Source organism: Pseudonaja textilis, chromosome 6 (genome assembly GCF_049901715.1).
Source record: "Pseudonaja textilis isolate UNSWEBS1 chromosome 6, rPseTex1.2, whole genome shotgun sequence".
In the NCBI taxonomy this organism is placed as follows: domain Eukaryota; kingdom Metazoa; phylum Chordata; class Lepidosauria; order Squamata; family Elapidae; genus Pseudonaja; species Pseudonaja textilis.
In genome coordinates, this window is record NC_141995.1 from 29,469,173 (window position 1) to 29,487,460 (window position 18,288).

Sequence of the window (18,288 nt, forward strand, 5' to 3'; positions counted from 1 at the left end):
GTGGTGGGTTTTCCAGATTATCAGAACATGCCATAAAAACATATACTGCTGGAAAAATATCATGCCACAATTGTTCAAAATAATGTATTTTCATGAGTAGTAGCCAATGCAATGTTGATTCTGATGCGGTGTGTTTGTGTGTGTGTATATATATACACTTATTTAACTGTTATAAAAAAATATGGATGCAACTATGTTTATTAGGAGTATAATTTTAGAGTTTAATCATAAGATATTTCAGTAGTATCTTCTGAAACATTTACACACATTGTTAATTCTGTGCAAGATTAAAGTGCATTACAAAAAATACATTATCCTGTATTCTGAGAACACTTGCTATGATTACTTTTTATATCTCATAATAACGATAACATTCTTTAATTAAAATAATGGACTTGGGCACTTGGTCTAAATTTGTCTGCCCTTTTACATTGCCTGTACATGCTTACTACTTTCTCTCCCCATTTGTTTCGTGTGCCTCTTCTTAGTTCTGACTCCCCCATGGCTAAGATTCTTATTTCTCACTGAGATGCCAAATGACTGAACAGTAGGAGACTGCCTATAGTAAAAAGATAGCAAAAGTTCAGAATGATAACTCAGGAATCAGCAGGCAAACATTTCATATAGTGCCTTTTTGGTGACAATTGATACATCAGCTAAGGGACTGCGAAGAAAAATTGCACTTTTCTTTATCATTCCAGAGCAATGAAGATTTTTGTTTCAATGATTTTCCATCACAATATGAGAAAGATGGGGTCTGCAACTATTCATGAAATAAAAAGGATAAAAGTTTTCTCAATAAAATTACAAAAGAGAGGGGATAGGTGCTACACTGCCTTCATTTCACATTTCATGGAGAAAAGTGTGGGGGTGATTTTTCTCCTTAAAGCACTAGAGGTTCACCAAAAACTACAGTATTGGATGAAGAAATTTTTAGGTTAAGTGATTTATATTGGATCAAACAATGAATGAAATTTGCTGAAATGCAACCATGCATGTCCTTCATATTCTCCTCTTTTAGGGGAAACAATGATATGCAGACCACATACATTTTTAGCCAAAAAATTAAAGCATGAGATTTTTAAAAAAGGAAATAGCTAAACTAGTTGGCATTATTCATTACACCTCTCTGTATTCCTGTATCCTTGAAAATGTCCTTGCTTTCAATATAACATGCAAAACTTTGTATAGTTTTTTTTATTCTGTATAATTCTCACCATTCCCTTTTTGAGAGGATCATCTACTACAATTTTCTGAATTTTTCCATTTCTCTCAATCCTTAATTCTTTATACATTTGTTTTGCCATTTAAGCTTTATTCATTTTCTCTGTATGAGCAAACCATCTCAACATAATTTTTTCAAAGAGATCACTCGTGTTTGTATATTATCTCCATTGTTTCAGTAGCTATTTGTTTTAAACTTTATTTTATCACACAAAGTTCTTAAACACTTCCCCCTAATCTCATTCAACTTACTTTTGTTTCACACATGTTTTGGGCTCTTCTAAAATGCTTAAATTCTGGGAAAAAGTCATTTTATGAATCAACCTGAGTTTGAGACAGATTTTAATTTTGTTGATACAGTGGAACCTCAGGTTGCGAACAGGTCCTGTTCACCACCAAATTGGGTTCCAACCAAAAAAATCCACCCAATTTTTTAATACTGTCACAATTCAAAAATCGGGAGGCGAACAAACCAGCCATGGAAGATTCCCTTGCCATGGTGATTTCCCCTTCCGTGCATGCTCAGTCTATCTGTGCATGCGCAGTCATGCTTTTTGGTCATGACCAAATCAGGTTGCGAACAAAGTCCTGGAACAAACTATGGTCATGACCTGAGGTTCCATTGTATCTCTGTTCTTTTGGATTATATATCTGCTAAATGGAAATTCATAGTGGAAACAAAATGAATTCTGCATGCCATTTTATTGCTAAGAAATTGTACCTCAGCATTGGAAATAAAATGCTATGCTCCAGTTACTCAAATGGACTAAGCACCTCATGTTACTTGCAACTTATTTATTTATTTACTAAATGTGTACGGGCACCCATCTCAATTATATGACTTTCAATATGATCTTAACAATTACAAGCAAAATAAAAACAACAAGCTGGAACTATAAATAACGTAACATAAAACAGTAGACAGGCAACAATGTATGAGAAACATCCATTGTCAAGAAACAAGCTTACTGATAGTTATTTAGAAATGAGTTACTTACAGAGCTAGATTATATGTGAAGAATTATAATGAAATATAATAATATTTCATTGAAATCTCTGGGCAAAATGTGTGTGTGTGTGTCTCTGTGTGTATTTTTGTCTTACTTTGTTTAACAACAAAGACAAAAATAAATTAGAACAAATGTTTCTCACTAGTACCTATATTTCTTTTAAATATATTGTAATGGGAGTATAAATAGCCATCTTTGGTTCTTTCTATATTCAGTTCTTCACTACATACTCCTCAATATTTTTATCAGTATCAATATCAGTAACATTTATCCATATAATTTCCTATTTTTAATAAACATTGTATTGAGTCAGAAATATGTAGCTAGTAATTTATAGTTCTCTTTTTCTACCGGCCTAATATTTTGTTACATTTTAGATTCATACTTCTTGTCCTGTTGTACAATCTTCTAAGATTCACCGCAAAACATTCAAATGGTCAGCTAACACAACACTATCTCCTTACAAGAGTGCTGTTCCCAATGAATATGTATTTATCATTCTAAGCTTTCCACAAATACTTTAAGTACCAAAAGACATAACAGTACCAAGATACATAACAATCATTCTCCATGTATTTCATTTATTCTCATATCTGCTTTAAGTACATCACATGCCATATTTATGTTATTTTAGTTTTATTTGCAGATTCATTCTCTTAGGCTTGTAGTAAGGATAGAACTAGTTAGTTTGGGCCCATTTTATCCAGCATGTCTCAAACACAATTGAAGCATATATCCCAATCACATTCACATCATTTTATGCAAACTAGGAACTCTAAGCCAAAAGAAAATTCCCTAACCAACTTAATATTGCCTTTTCCCCACCTTCTGGGAGTTTCTATAGTGTATTGACATACACTCTCAATGTAGTTTTTTATTTGGGAGGTGAGGGGAAAGAAAAGAGATTAAATTTTCTAAAGATAAGATTATATTTAAATCCAATTATTTCTTTTTGCAAGCTACAACACATTCCATTAGTGTTCATTGTCAGTCAATACAAAACAGAAACAATGCCAATAAGTTTGGAATGTGTTATTGCCATGTTGTAAACTTTCCTAAGAATAGTCAGGAATTATCTTCAAATCTGAATCATCAATGATTCTTTTCAGGAACAAAGCAGAGACAAGAAATTGAACAAGCCTATTTAAATACTAGGCCAAGTCCCTCGTGAAGGGCAATGAACAGGAGCAAACATCCAGAGTCAGTGAGTTGCTTTCAGGGGAGTGAAAAAAGTATGGTGGCTGTTTATATGTATTTCAAGTTGCTGGTTGGTGTGACTTGATAAAGTGATGTTTACCAGTGGTGGGATTCAAACTTTTTTATGACTGGTTCTGTGGGTGTGGCTTATTGGTCATGTGACTGGGTGGGTGTGGCCTGGTCATGTGACTGTGGGTGTGTTGGTGGTCATGTGACTGGGTGGATGTGGCCAATCAATGTCACTCACATCAAGGGGTACCTCACCTGGCCCCTCCCCTCCCAGCCATTCCTTGTCACCCAGCCTCAATTTATCTATAGTTCTGTAAAAATGTTGTTCACCTTTTTTGACTTTATTATCTGCATACTATAGATGTACTTTCATGGACCACTGAAAGGAGGAAATGGCTCGTATGCTTTACCCAAAAGTGTGATAGGCAACAGGCTTTTAAGGGGCTGCCACAAAGAAAGGGGGACAGTGTATTTTCCAAAGAAGCAGAATGCAAACAAGAAGCAATGAATGGAAACTGAACAGAGAGAAGCAACCTAAAACTAAGGAGAAACTTCCTGACAGTGAGAACAATTAACCAGTGGAACTGCCTGTCTCCAGAAGTTCTGGGTGCTCAATCAGTGGAAGTTTTTCAGAAAAGACTGGACAGCCATTTCTCTGAAATGGTATAGGGTTCCCCCCAAGGTCCCTTCTAAGTATTATTCTGACACCTTTCCCAGGATTTCTACTCAGAGTTTGGCATCCTCAGTTTTCTTGCCTGAGCTGGGGGTTGGACTAGAAGACCTCCAAAGTCCCTTTCAATTCTTGTTAAACACATGTGTATTTTATGCTCTGGACTATTGACATTGAATGCATGTAATCCCTGAAAAATATATGATAGCCCTGGGCAAAAGAAAGGCAGAAAAATCACTCTAGTTGTAAAATATTAAGGGGAATCAGACGAATACAATACAGAAGCCTGATGATGGCAGATGAGATTCTGCTGAAACGTTGCTACAACTTTAAAAGCACAACTACAATGACGTGGGAAAATATCTAGTACTGGTATGAACCTTGTAAATCATTTCTTTTCAATATCTATCAATCTTTGAGAACAATTGAAGTGTTTCCCTCCCTTCTTCATTATTACTTAACTGTTAATAAGCATACCATTGAGTAGTCATACAGTTTTATCTTATAAATTATTTACTATTAATAAGCAAAATAATTATTCAAATTCATTCTAATAACTGGTATAAATTTCCTTATAAATCTTTCACATTTCTTTTCAATATTTTATCAATCTTTAGAAACAATTGCAATGTTTCCCTCTCTTCTTTATTATTGCATTAATTATAAATAAACATACCATTACATAGCAATACAGTTTTATCTCATAGATTATTTACTTATTTCATTTCTAACTCATTACAGTATTCTACTGTCACAACACTATCTTTTGTACCTGCAGAATCCTCACTTTTAACTTAATTTAACCATTGTCTCTGTATTTTCTAGCTGAGCAAATAACTTTAATCCTAGTACGTTTCCCCCTTTTCTTTATTTCCTGTTTTTGTCCCTCATAAGTTCTTTCCCTTTCTATCTTTCCCCCCTTTTTCTCATCCCTTTTTAAAAACTCTTCTCTCTCTAATTTTCGTTCTGTAGTTTTCTTTTCTGGTTCTCCTTGCTGTTATACTTCTTTTTCAGACTATTTTTCTTTTTCGATGTGCCCTTTGATCTCAAACTTTTAACTCCTTTCCCCCCTTTCCCCCTTATTACCACACTTTGCATTATTTGATCATTGAAAATGGCTTCTTCTTTGTCCCACCCTTCTTCTTGCTCTTGAAGCTTTTCCTTTTGCTTTTCATAGTTCAGGATCTCCATTTCAAAAAATTCAAATACAAAGCCAAAGCATCTTCCTCCCCTTTCTGCATCTTCTTTCTGTTTTTTTAAGACTCATCTTCAATTCCTCCAGGAGTGATGGTATTTTAAACACTTTTGAACAACCACGTGATTGACTTTAAGTAAAAACAGAAAAAGAAAGAAAAAACCAATGCCAAAAACTTTTTTTTTAAATCACCAAATGATCCCAGACTGTTTTTTCTTGTTTCTTTCCTTTACTTTTCCTTTCTGTGGGTTACTGTATCTTTTAATAAGATTTCAGTTACAATTTATCCTCGGGAGTCTTTTCAAAGTTTCAGTGTTAATCGTCTTTATTTTTCCAGGTGGCACTCCATTTTTCCATTATTCCAAGTCCCACCCTTTTGCCTCTACTCTTCTCCTTTTTAAATGATCAAGGAAAAAATCTTTATTCCCCTTTTGACACTTAGATTTCAGCTTAAGGTTGCCTATTAGTGTCAAAATAGATTAATATAAATTTCTTTCCATACCATTTGTAATTGTCAATATACAGGTTTAAAAAGGGGGTCTCTCCTTCACCTCTTAAAGATCTTCTTTCAGAAGTATCCCTCTAGGTACTTTTAGATTCAGGGTACCTTGCTTAGATGTTCTCTGTTGTTTAGCCCAGTCTGTCCTGCTTTCCTCTTTGTCTTCCTCCTGCACAATCTTATCCAGTCGGGTTCTTCTTTGAGGTGGCCATTTCTGACCACCGCTGCAACAGCCTTTGGGGAAGGGAGTTTAGACCAGCCAAAGAGGAGAGATGCGGCTTCCCTCCACTCGGCTAGCAATCTCCCCCTTTTCACTACCTCTATGGGGTGGCTTCAGCCTCGAATCCAAAGGATCGGGGCACTCCAGCGGCGAGCACAGATCGAAACCATTCACGATCACGGATTTTGGTCTGTCGCTGAAGAGATCCAAACCGGAAGTTTGGAGAAGTTTTTAAAGGACCTGCTTCAAAATGCATTTCTTTTACATTGCAAAAGTGCTCCAAGGCTCAATTCACCCCCACCCTCTCTGTCAGACCACACTCCTTCTCACTCCAGGCACTTTAACTCACACGGGGAAAGTGATACATACAGCATCCATGCCTTCTTCCTTTCTCCCTGGGGAGAAAGAGGATGTGGGGAATGGAAAGCTAGGAGAGCAATCGGGGCAAGTGAGCGACCGGGTGACCGGGGTGTGTGTGGGGCATGGCCAGCCAGGGATCGCCACCGGTTCAGCGACCCACACCAAATAACCATGACTGGTTTGCCCAAATAGGTGTGGACCAGTTGAATATCACCTCTGATGCTTTCCCCTACTCTCAGTGAGATTTTCCCATCATGTTTGTTCTGCTCATTATAGCGCTGGCATATTCTTCAGCTAGGTGTTCTTCAAGGATTTATTTCCTCATGACCTGAATGAATCCTTACCTGCTAATAAAGAATTCTATTCTATTCTATTCTATTCTATTCTATTCTATTCTATTCTATTCTATTCTATTCTATTCTATTCTATTCTATTCTATTCTCTGGTAACTGCCATAGGTATCTGATTGCCTACCAACTCTTCAAACTGATTGTCTGGCCTTCCTTGTTAATTTTTGACTCCAAAAATTCAGAGAAGATTGTAACATTAAAATACAAACCTTTTCAAGGCAGTTTGCAAAGTAAAATAGCCTACTCATAATGTCAGTGTTAATATTACAAAGTATTGTCTATAAATACAGACTCCAAACACAATAAAGGTAAAATATAAGTAAATTAGAATATTTTCCTAAAGGTTTATAATGAGGAAGGCTAATAATATGTTGTTGATAAGGGTTCAGTGTTTTAGGGACCACTGCAGAAAATGTCTTCTTTCTCACCTGAAAATGATAGGAAAATTGTTGTCAGTGGTCAGCAGTCATGGATAGAGTGGGCTCAAATTCTCCCCAACAAAATAGTAGAGGACTCCATATGGTCTTAGACAACAATTGTTTGCTCCTAGGCTTAGGATCCTTATATGCACAATGAATAATAGTTCCCTTACCAGCAAAGAGAAGAATTATGCAACTCTAGACATAGGATTTGCCCCATCACAATCCATTGTGCTGATCTCTCCATTACTATGATCACAAATATTTTATTCAGCTTACGTCCAGTTATTTGGAAGCTCAGTGTAAGCAACATTGTAGAAAGTAGACAGGAAATATAGGCTGAAAAACTTTTAGCAGAAGAATATCGAAAAAGTTAAAAAGAACTATTCAAATAACATGTTATTTTAAAGTAATTTTATTGGGAAACCTTAGAAAGAGACCATGAGAATGTTAACATTTGATGAAGGTGAAATTGATGTTCCATACTATATACACTTTGCAAATCAGGAGAAAAAACAATGACCTTTGCGGTTCAGATTGTGAATACATAGTAGAAAGGTAATGGCATGTCTATCTATCATAGACTGGAGACATTGGGAAAAAATAATGATTATTTGTAAACCAACTAACAGATTCCCAAGGACAGATCATGTGGTTACCTATTGCTACTTTGAGTATGACTGATGGATGCTTGAAAGAAACAGCCAAGGAAAAAAAGTTATGCCAGAATTACTTGGTCATTTTTTGAAGAATGCATATTTTTATTGCTTTAATGTACAAGAGAGAACAGGGAAGGGGAAAGGCGGGGCAAAGAGAAGCAAGGGGAAACTACAAAATATGTATAAATGTATAATTAATTAGAAAGAGTTTTCAATTAACAGCATGCTGAACTCTGACAAGTCTCCGTTTTTATTTGCTTGATAGTTTAAATATTTAGTGAAGTAGCTAATGTAGTATGTTTGTTTATATAGATAAAGCTTCCTCAAATATGTTCTTGCCAGATAGGGTTCATTCTTATATACTGCTTCAGAGACATGGAGACCCTTTTCTAACATTTTTTGCAGAATAATTCCTCATGATATCACTCCATCTCATCCCATCCCTCACCACTTGTCTCCCAAACTCTCTTTCATTATTCCAGTTTGGACGTGATATTTTACTTCTCCCAACCATACCACACTATGCAGGGACCTAGGATGCTTCAGTAAAAAACTGGAGAGCAGGAAAGCAGGAAACCGTATTGCATATCCATGTACACATTGGCTTTGGTTTTGAAAGTTATTGGAAATGAATAAATCCTTGTTTTGGGGGAATAGGGAATTCATCCTTGCATATAAATCCAGTCAGTCTTTGGAAATGATTCAGTCCAAACTTTTAGAGCTGGGTTTTCTTTAAGCAGTAGAAGATAGCTTTTTGCTCATTCCAGACATGGGAACTCTGACTGTCTGACACTCATTTACTCTTAACATGGATTGTACATCCAGTTCTCATTGTTGAATTCAAGGAAGATTTTCTTGGCTTGCTTTATCCATTGCCAAGAGTTCAACCCTCCATTGTATTACTAAAAGATGGAAAGCACCAGTAAATGTAAGAAATAGGAACCTCTGGGAACCTAAAGAGGTGAAAGGAAAAATGTTAGACTGGGAAATCAGGTAAGATGGCAGGCAAGGCAGCTTTACCTGGCATTCTACCCTAACCAGCCCAGTGCTGATATCAATGCCTCTAAATGGCTTTGCTGGATCAATGCACTATGAAAAAAGAAGGATCTGGGGTTGTGAATAGGGTGTATGAACTTTACTGAGTAGGAATGTTATGCAAATACACTCCTGCCTTGGTCATCCAAATCTAGATTGTGATGCATAGATAGTTTGAGCTAATCCAAAATGCAATTGCTATGAAAGATACAGCATGTGTGCATCACAATTCATTGATATATGGGGGATCCTGGGTGCTCTCTGAGCTTGCTTATTTGTTTGCAAATATTTCATTACTAGGTAATCATCAGTGCTAGTAGAGAGTACTATTTGCTTTCAGTTTATATTCTCATGTTTTGCTTGTTTGTGTGGGGGAGCAGTCTTAGGTATTCTTTGGTTGGGCTGTTTACTGATGGTTCTTTTGCAGTTTCTTGATTGGATATTGCTTACTTGATTGTTGGTCTGAAGTTAACCTTGAAGTTAATCTATGCTGATCTGAGTGCTAATTACTGGTAGAGAGGTGCTAGAGTTTTTTTCTCTTTTGAGCTGGTTGATTATCTCTTTTGTGTAATCCATAGATGTTGTTAATATCTATATGTGTATTGATAGCTGATTTGTCAAGAGTGTCAGGTTTCTAGAAATTTCCTGGCATTTGGGGACTTGTCCTGGTTTAGGATTGTCACATTTTCCTGAATGTGTCACTGAAAGTATGGTTTTGAATGTAGCTTAACAAATGGCTTTCACTCTTAAAATTCTGCAGAGCTCAGGATATGAGTATCTTCAAGATCATCTGATTATTTCCAGCTGCCCAATTTGATCAGATAGAAAAGGTTCAGGGAATGTTACTTGAAATGTAACATTTCAGGAACCTCAGAGGTAGGTCTTGTCAACTAGTTCCTCTCTTCTTTGGAACAGCATTTCATCTGAGATCCTTATTGTCACCAACTTACTGGGCCTTGGAAAGATGATTAAAATTGAATTTTTCATCAGGTTATAGGGATAGATATATTATGAAATGTTTATTCTTTGAATGTAGTGTTCTGTTTGTATTGAGCTTGTTATTCTGCCTGTAACCTGGAGCTTTGAAATATGTTGCCTTTTTTGACCTATTTATAGTCTTATTTTACATAATAGGGCATGTAAACCACTCAGAAGCAGTTACAACTGAAGCAACAAATAAGCTCACTAAATAAATAAATAGATAAATTTTTGTTTCATACAAACCAACATTTCAAACTGTATAGTACAGATAAATGGGAGTATTGAGAAATAGATAAAAACACTTATGAGCTTCTGGGGAAGAATAAATGCAGTGGACGTGAATATGGCTTCAAGGTTGTTATTTACTTAGAGAGTACTGACTGTAATGATCTTACTCAGATATTTTTTAAATAAATTGATGTTAATGACAATTTTCAATGGAATGATCTGTTATAAAAAAAATCTCCCTTTTAAAGTTATATATCATATAGCAAGAACAGTTTTAACTTTCCTGATTTTAAACCATATAACTGAGTCTCTCTGTTAACTTCAATAAGATTTTTGGAATGAAAGCAACATTGATTACATACTATTTTCAGCCAGTTTTATTATTTGGCATCTTGAAATACTGGCAAGTACTTGGTTCCAATTATAGTAGGAAATTTTTAATATTTCCAACACTTGTCAATTAAGCATATTTGGATACTATTGTAAGGTAAGAAATTAATATTTGATTTGAGCTCTCATGAGAAATTGAGAATTCAGAATTGTTTTATGGAAAATAATGAGGTTTTAGAAGGGAAAATGTGCAACGAATGGGATGATTTCCTTGTACATATTTATTGTATATCTGCTTCTTTACTTCAAAGGCTTTGGAAGATTGCAAAGGGAATATAATATACTAAAGCAATAAGACTACAACATATACAGTACAAATATTTATTGTACTCTTTGGTCAAGATATCTTAGCAGTTTCTAAAACTATGGTAGCATTGAAAGCAGTTTTAGGGAGTCTAAGCCAACAATTCAGTATCAATGATTTTAAAAATCATAAAAACAAGCTTTGATAACATATAAGAAAATTAGAATGTATAATTGGAATATTTTATAATACACATCTGTTTCCCATTTTAAGAAACATAACAGTCAAATGTTAGAAAAAAATGATTGGTTGTCATCTTCCCTGTGGTAAGCAAAGAAAAATAATGAAGGTATATTAGTATGTTTTCTTAGAATATACATTGGTACTTCATTTTTTGTTAGATATCAGTGTTACAGGAAACCAGCTTTTTAGGAGGATGGTAAGGTTTAGAGATACTCCAAATCAGGTGATATAATTTAATAATATGACAGTATTTATGAGTAGGCTGAGTTTGTAAATTCTTGGAGAAAATGAGATACATTCTATTAAAATGTCATTGCTTTTTTTTCTTTTTGTGCTTTAAACATATACGTATGCAGAGAAAACTTGCTTAAATTGTTTGGGTTGTTATTTATTTATTATTTTCATTTGTAACTTTTCAGAAAAAGCACTTTTCTCCATCCTCACTGTAGAAACACAATAAAGCACAGTATGGATACAATTCAGTTGATGTCAACATAATTTTCTCCTAACTTGTTAAATAGCTGTGGGTGAACTCATAGATGCACAAAGAATGAATCTTAGATCATATATTCCATTAAAAAAATTAGATCTTTTGGGTCTAATAGCACTGTGGCATAGACTTATAATGAAACATCAACTTATGTATGCATGAGGCTAGAAGACTTTTCTGTTTAAATATTCTCTTTGGGGAGCAAATTTTTACTTCAATTAAATTTTTTACCTTTTTTGCTAAAAAAAATCTGCAGGGAAAAATTAACAAACTAAATCTGAGGATGGGTTACATTTATTTTCTAAATTGTATTTGGTAACCAAGAGGTCTCATCTATCTCTGCTTGAGTACTGGGTGTTGTTGTTTTAAGTTTTACCAATTGTAAGTATTCTACAGCCAGCTGCTTTGAAAGAAAGGCTTTTTCCTAGGATTTCCTGGAACATTTATTGCTCTGGAATCTTTATGAAAAGGATACTAATTGTTTAGGATTTTCTACTGTATTTTTGACAAATTTAAGATCAACATTTGGTCCTAGAAGAAACCTATAAACTCCAGCCACTTTCCTTACTATCCACTGCATTTATCACCCAGACAAGGAGAAACAGCCTTCTTATGAACCATTGCTAATGTCATTTCAAGTGACATGGGATGGAGAAGGGACAGCAGGACTCATGTTGCTGAATAAAGAATTGAAGCAGATTTGTATGAAAATCTTGAAATAGGCCAGTTTGAAGTCCAAATTCTAAGAGTTTCTATCTGAGCCTTTAAGAACATAACTATCCAGTTTCAATCTGATTCTTAGGCATAACCTTCTCTAATCTCCAGATGTATTGGACTTCAAATTCCCAAATCCCTTGATAGTTATGCTTTGACAGGCGAGTTGAAAGCCAACATCAAAATAGATCAGATGGACTAGAGATATTACAGTGGAAAGTACCATTTCAGATATTAAATAGAGGGGACTTTGAATACTCCTAAATATATTCATGCAAATTCATTTTTAAAAATAGCTCAGCACAACAGGCGAAGAATTCTTGCTTTTTCTTGGCAAAAAGCCTGCTTGCCTGCCTGCTAGCATTTTGCTTCCCAAATGCTTTTATATTCTATTGAAAATAGCCTCTGACTCCTTTCAGCCTCAAAAACACAAAACGTTAGGAAGAGAGTGGGTTTTGAGTTGGCAGTTTTGAATTGAAACAACTGAGCCATTTTGAAAAGTGCATTATTTCCTATTTATATAGGGTGATTTAAGAAAGCATTATACTTCACAATAAGGAAAATTATAACTGAAAATCGCCTCTAATTTTAGGAAATATAAATTCTTAGTAAAATCTTGGCTTATGCTTCTTTTCACGAAAAAGGGTAGTTATGATTAATGGGTCAACAGAATTTAGTAAACCAAAGTGAGTATTTGTGATACAATATCATTGGTATTAATTGACATCCAACCAGAAACTGGCATCTAACCAAACTTTCTAATTTTATGAGAAGTGGAACTATAATAGGCCATTTTTCACCTCTGTTGAAATAACAGAATAAGAAAATTAGCTCAAGACTCAAAATCTGTGTGCAAAACAGAAATCTCACTGTAGATTTTGTAACTTATATAGTTGCAATTTAGTCAAATAGGCAGTTAAAATGTCTCTTCAGACATTAATTTTTGAAAAAAGTTTTTCTTGCAATAAAATTAAGCTTGTATGGCTGCAGAGTTTTGTGTTCTGAAGCTCATCCTGGGGCCTATGAAACTCACCCACCCCTCTTATAATTATGAAATTGAAGTTTTGATATTTTTATATTTATTGCACAAAAGCTTTGTTGATAATCTGGAAGCAAGATAATTGAATTTGTCAGCTAATCTTAAATCTAAGGAAAAGCAACACATCAAAAGATAGGTTTAAGCAATATCATTCATTTCTCAGATGATTATGTTGTGTCAGATAGGCTACACCCCTATTATTTCCTCTTTATTATTACTGCTTCAAGATTCTATTTCAATAAGCACTTAACACTTTCCAGGTGGCAGTCAGAATGGACACAGATATCTTTAATAAAAGATCTTTGGGGCCTGTTTTTTAATTGCAGAAGAAGAAGAAGGAGATGAAGAAGAGTCATGCTGTGCAGCTGCAGGCAGTATTCAATATTAATATACATATGAATTTTAACTTTGTTTCACATTTTTCATATAATTTTAAATATTTTTTTTTGGTATTTGTAGAGAAGAAAACAAATATAGTTTATAGCATAAGATATACCTGACTTTGTGAGATTAACAAAAACTGATGGTACCTTGGATGATCACAAAGTGATTGTGAATTAGCAATATGACACTGCTGCAAAAATAAAAATGAAATTTAATAGTGGTATAATTTCTGAATTATACAAAGTAATAATTCTATTTTGTATATGTCAGATATCCCACATCAAGTTCTATCTTTTTAAGATCACCAAGCTAAAGCTAAAAACTGCAAAGAAGTGCAATGAGGAGTGACTAGTTATACTAGTTATTTTTTAAAAAAATTTAACTGAGGTGAAAAATGAAAGCATACATCCATACCTGAAAAGGTAATCAAAGGAAAGGGTTAATGCATATCATCTATCAACCCAAAGCACAGGACATAATGACTTAAGTTCCAAGAAAAGAGGTTTGGGTAGAATATTTAAAATACTTGGTAATCTCTAAGAGTAGTTGACAGTACCAATTACACAGGGAGTAGGTTGGCAACTTGCCTTTTATTGAATATGTTCATGCCAAATTTTAGAAATGCTTAGTTAGAATATCTTCATTCAGTAGAAACGTGAAATACCTTCTATGTCTTTACATTATGATATATAATAATGGTGATAAAAGTTAACAATATGATCAGTGTTATGTGTAATTGTGTATAAAAATCATCAGAATATAATATAGTGCTTGGAAACATATTAATTATAATAATTTTAAGTACTTTCAAATAATAATCACAATAGAATGATCAAATATACTTTTTTTTAAAAAACAACTATCTTTATTTGTGTTTTTGAAATGAAAACACACATGAATATAGATTCGGTTTTCACACTGAATAAACTCCATATACATTTCTTTCCACACCCTGTCTCTGTGCTTCAAAGCATGCCTTTCTTGAAATTACATCAGTAACAATGTTTATTTCTATCATACTCCTTTTAAGCATGATATTCTTCTACATGTATCTTTTAAAATAAAAAATATTCAAGTCATTGTATTAAGGTATTTGCAATCAATTATTTACCCAATGTTTAATCTTATGAATGTAATAATGATTTCCATCATGACTATCCTAAATTGGGTAAGTGATATTTGCGCTATAATGTAATCTCTATTTACAAAACTGGCTTGATTTTATAAGTATCTTTACTTAGCTATGAATTTCCTTCCACAAACGTCATATTAGCTAGAAGATACCATATCCATAATTGTGGTCATAGCGGAGAGACAAATGCTAAAAGAGGTCTATAATCAGCAATTCATATATTAAATATGGATTTTGATTTTCTTTATGTTTTAGAATTACAAATCTAGTGCCTCCCCTTTTTTCTGGATTAGTATGTAGCAAAAGGGGAAAAGACATTATAACTGCTATTTTCATCCAATGGCTTGCACTATGGACAAGTTGTGTATAGAGATGAAGGACTGTGACATGAAAAAAGGAGATATATCTTTGTAGCTCATCTCCTTTTTTCATGTCACAGTCCTTCATCTCTATAAACAACTTGTCCATAGTGCAAGCCATTGGATGAAAATTGCAGTTATAATGTCTTTTCCCTTTTTGCTACATACTAATCCAGAAAATATACATATTCTGTGGAATTTACTTTGAATAAAGAGAAAAGTGCAAGAAAGGTTCCAGCACAAACCATATGTTTAACATAGCATATACATCTAGACATACTAATTCTGCTGCAGTAAAACTATTGTATGAAGAATAAAATGACATCTTAAAAGCTCATAAATTTATAATAATGCATTCTTTCATAGATCACAGCCCATATCATTATGGAATATTAACCTGGTATAGTTTTGTTATACATCAATGGTTGGGTAGAAAAAAGGGAATAATAAAAGAAGAAAGAGAAAAACAAATATAGGAATTACAGAGTGTAGAATGTGCTAATTACTTGCTGAAAGCATCAGTCACAAAACATTATTATACTGATGAGCTGATTAACTTATAAATTGTGTTAAAAAAAAGTCTGGATTCTATTTATTCAATTGAGAAAAAAAACCTAATAGCTACCAACTTATTATTTCATGGTGAAGTTCATCTTCATATAAGTCTGGCTATCTTAGAATCAGTGGCAATATGCAAAACATTATTTTTTAAACATTGCCATTTCTGAGGTACAATCTATGTAGAGATTGGTGTCAGTGTTCCAGCAAACCTCCACCCCACCCAATAATTCCAGACAGACATCTTTTCAAAGGTTCCTTTTTATTTGCCTGGCCACATCGATAGCACTTTATAATCCTTGTAGGTTGGGTAGGAATAGCTTCAGCAGGTTTAACCAGAGTGTGTCTGGCCAAAGTTCTCCTAGAAGGGACCTCAGAGGAAGGTTTTCAGTGTGGGTGGATTTCTCTATCCAGCTTAATGGACATGGCATACCAATCTTGCAGTTGCCCTGGTATTCCTCTGGTGCTGCAGGTTTTTCTGACCTCTGGATCAATAGCTTCTTTAAATTAGTGCAGAAGCATTCTATCAGGCCAATTCATGAGGTTGCTTGCAACCCATCTAAAGTCCCATACAAAATCTTTTAAGGGTTGATTACCTTGCTTCATTTCCATTATTTTGTCTTCACTCTCTCCTATCATGTCAGGGTTTTCAAATCTAGCCCCGAGCAGCTCAATAAATGCATCAGCATCATTTAGTTCAGCTGCATCCTCATAATGTAGTTGGACCACCCAAGCGGAAGCGTCTCCCTCATTCATCTTATCTGTAATTGCAGAAACTAGGTTGTGATCTGTTGTGTAGTGGTTTCCAAATGGATCTATATGTGACCAGATTCGGCTGAGAAAGTAAGCAAGTATTTTCAGGTTTTCCATCAAACGTTGCTTGGAAGATTGGTCTGGTCTGGGGGAAGGGATCACCATGGCGACCACTGGCTGATCTGGAAATGTGCCAGTACGGGCTGCAGGAAGGGGCCTGCAGGGGTACTTTGAGGGGTGTCTGAATTGGGATCTGTTGAATAGTGGCTGTCTGCTTAACTCTTTGCTGCACTGGGAAAGGGAAGTGAGTTTGACACCAGTGCTTTATAGGATGGGAAGGATGACTTGAAAAACAAAATTAATTTAAATGGTTTAAATTAATTGTATTTTTCTTTCAGGGGAACATGAACATATATTATCGGAGAACTCAATTGTAAACAAGTATTACTTCACAGAAAGAGTAGTGGAAGCTTGGAACAAACTTCCAGTGGAGGTAGTGGGTTAATCAGCAGTAACTGAGTTTAAACATGCTTGGGATAAACACAAATATATTATCTAACAAAAGGTAATAAATAATAATAATAATGGAAATTACTGAAAATTAATTAATTAAAAAGAAAAAAAAAATTAAAAAGGGCAGACTTAATGGCAGTCTTTTTCTGCCATCAGTTTTCCATATTTCTACAATATTATGGATAAAAGAATGCAAATATAGGACTTTTAATTAATATCCTTGATTATTGTTTTTAAAAACTGGCTGATAGTTGTATTGTTCAGAGGATAAAAACAAAGCAGATTTTAAAACAATTCAATAGTTGTTGGAGTGGTGCAGTTTTTTATTCAGAATCCACTCATTAAATTTAATGCCACTTTGAAAACAGCAGCACCTTTTTCAGGATACTTTAATGAATAGATGAGATCTGCATTTGTGTCAGATCCAAAACACTTATTCTAATTATTTTAGAACTAGGATGGCCCTATTGTTATGAACTGTAGCTGCTGAATTTTTAGTATGGGGCGGAGGTATAGAATGTAATATCCTTGAGACTGATTGGAAGGCATCTTTAACAACAACCACAAAAATCTTACTCCAATCACACTTGTTAATACTCGCACATAACATGTATATTTAATTTCTTGGATAAATAGGCATATAGTGCAGAATACATTTATAATAAATAAATAATTGTACAATTATAAAAACATTAATAGAATCAATTTCTTTGGATTGACAAGTTCTGCTAGGTAAAAACAACAACTGCAGATCATTCCTTGTATGTATTTCTCTGATGCCGCATGCAATGTTCCAAGAACACATGCAAAAACAATACATACTGTTGGGTGTAACTACCAGAAATTCTTGTAGTGTAAAATAGCATTTTTGCTTCTTTTCCTTTTCAGTTGCTCAATAAACACACTATCACAATGATTTGCTAACATTCCTGTGAAATTTTAAATGGCATGTTAGGGCACATTATGAGTTGCCATCCATAAAGAGCTTGTTTAACTTTTAGTTTAGTTATCTAAATGTGTTGTCTCAAATACATAATTAAATGTGATTTTATCTCAACCCATTCAAGAGAATGTGATCTTATGCAAGAGAGATGTAGCATTTCTTTAATAGATAATTTAAATAAAGGTGGAAAGAAAAAGAAAAATTAACATGTAAGACTGTGATTTTTTATTTCTCACAGAAAATGTTGAATGTGTTTTGTCGTCATACAGTAAAGCTTTTTTTGATGTAAAATTAATTTATTCAATGTATATTGAACAAATGTGATAATATTTATGAAAACAACATGATTATGTCTTTAAAGCAATGCAAACTTAACTAGGCTAAAAATGATGTACATAGATCCCATGTGTTTGAATGGACTAGAACAGGTGTTGGCAACCTGTGGCTCCGGAGCCACATGCGGCTTTTGG